We start from the raw sequence: 1,885 nt of genomic DNA, 5'->3' as shown, positions 1-1,885 counted from the left end.
GCGTGAATGGTTTAGTTTCGCGTTGACGCGATGCCGAACACCTGCGCACTATGCAAAAAGAAAGCTCCTAAAGGAACGCGACTATCTTTCCACGGGTAAGTGCGTGGATTGTTGAAGTTCATGAAAGTGCTCTAATGATAATTATGCTCGTGACATCGAAGGCAGAACTTTTGCTGAAATAAGAGAACGAAAGTAATGTGCGTCGCAAACACGCAGGTTCAAACCACTGTATATGACTACCAATCACTACAACCGTCAGATAATCGTGCGTTATGCATTATACCACATGCACTTCTCTTAATGTATGGCGCGTTTATTATGTAGCAATAAAATTTGACACATTTTAAATAAATTGTTTTATCCTAGGTTCCCTCAAAACGATCCAACTCTTCAGAAAAGGTGGCTTGAGCTCTTCGGAGATCAGCCCTTTTCCCCGAAAAAACATCACAGAATCTGCTCGAAGCACTTTGAAGCATCATGCTTCTTCAGGTCGCATTCCATTCCCACCCTAAAGCCAGGAGCTGTACCCACCATACTTGCTTGTGAGCATGTAAGTAATCAGGTAAACCTCAAGCCCAAAAAAGTAATTTCAAAAGGGAGCACGTGGAATCACAGCCAGTATTTCGGTGGGTTATGTAAACCGTCAAAAATACCACTAGACACTGCCTCTCCTTCAACTGGAACTCGGACCACACTTTGGTCAACTCCTGTGGGGGTAAGAATGAGACGAGTGAGACTATGGTCATTGTCACACAAATCTATCACACAGCCGTACCGGCCACATCGGTCGCAGAGCTCGCCCGGGTTCTCCGGTGTCGAGAATGTGCCCAGAGCAACAGGGGTAAGATTGAGCAGGTTTAAGGCTTTCTTGTGGTAACACACTCTCAAACAGGATGTCTCACAGCAACCGCTAGACACTGCCTTTCCTTCAACTGGAACTCGGACCACACCTTGGTCAACTCCTGTGGGGGTAAGAATGAGACGAGTGAGACTATGGTCATTGTAACACAAATCTATCACACAGCCGTACCGGCCACATCGGTCGCAGAGCTCGCCTGGGTTCTCCGGTGTCGAGGCTATGCCCAGAGCAACAGGGGTAAGATTGAGCAGGTTTAAGGCTTTCTTGTGGTAACACACACTCTCAAACTGCATGTCTCACAGCAACCACTAGACACTGCCTCTCCTTCAACTGGAACTCGGACCACACCTTGGTCAACTCCTGTGGGGGTAAGAATGAGACGAGTGAGACTATGGTCATTGTAAGACAAATCTATCACACAGCCGTACCGGCCACATCGGTCGCAGAGCTCGCCTGGGTTCTCCGGTGTGGAGGCTATGCCCAGAGCAACAGGGGTAAGATTGAGCAGGTTTAAGGCTTTCTTGTGGTAACACACGCTCTCAAACTGCATGTCTCACAGCAACCGCTAGACACTGCATCCCCTTCAACTGGAACTCGGACCACACCTTGGTCAACTCCTGTGGGGGTAAGAATGAGACGAGTGAGACTATGGTCATTGTAACACAAATCTATCACACAGCCGTACCGGCCACATCGGTCGCAGAGCTCGCCTGGGTTCTCCGGTGTCGAGGCTATGCCCAGAGCAACAGGGGTAAGATTGAGCAGGTTTAAGGCTTTCTTGTGGTAACACACACTCTCAAACTGCATGTCTCACAGCAACCACTAGACACTGCCTCTCCTTCAACTGGAACTCGGACCACACCTTGGTCAACTTCTGTGGGGGTAAGAATGAGACAAGAGAGACTACGGCCATTGTAACACAAATCTATCACACAGCCGTACCGGCCACATCGGTCACAGAGCTCGCCTGGGTTCTCCGGAGTCCAAGCTGTGCCCCGAGCAACAGGGGTAAGATTGAGCAGGTTC

General features: G+C 49.2%; 1 long non-coding RNA gene across 1 annotated transcript; it reads right to left on the bottom strand.

Moving 5' to 3' along the window:
- Positions 1–863: 863 nt before the first annotated feature.
- On the bottom strand, positions 864–1,379 carry LOC121046428. The gene is made up of 3 exons (XR_005798151.2): positions 1,288–1,379; positions 1,031–1,219; positions 864–962 (listed from the first exon to the last, which is right to left on the bottom strand). It is a non-coding gene; the product is annotated as an uncharacterized LOC121046428 (long non-coding RNA).
- Between the last annotated feature and the right edge of the window lie 506 nt (positions 1,380–1,885).

Source organism: Ixodes scapularis, unplaced genomic scaffold (genome assembly GCF_016920785.2).
Source record: "Ixodes scapularis isolate PalLabHiFi unplaced genomic scaffold, ASM1692078v2 PGA_scaffold12__126_contigs__length_90152505, whole genome shotgun sequence".
NCBI lineage: Eukaryota > Metazoa > Arthropoda > Arachnida > Ixodida > Ixodidae > Ixodes > Ixodes scapularis.
This window is presented reverse-complemented; position numbering and strand designations above follow the sequence as displayed.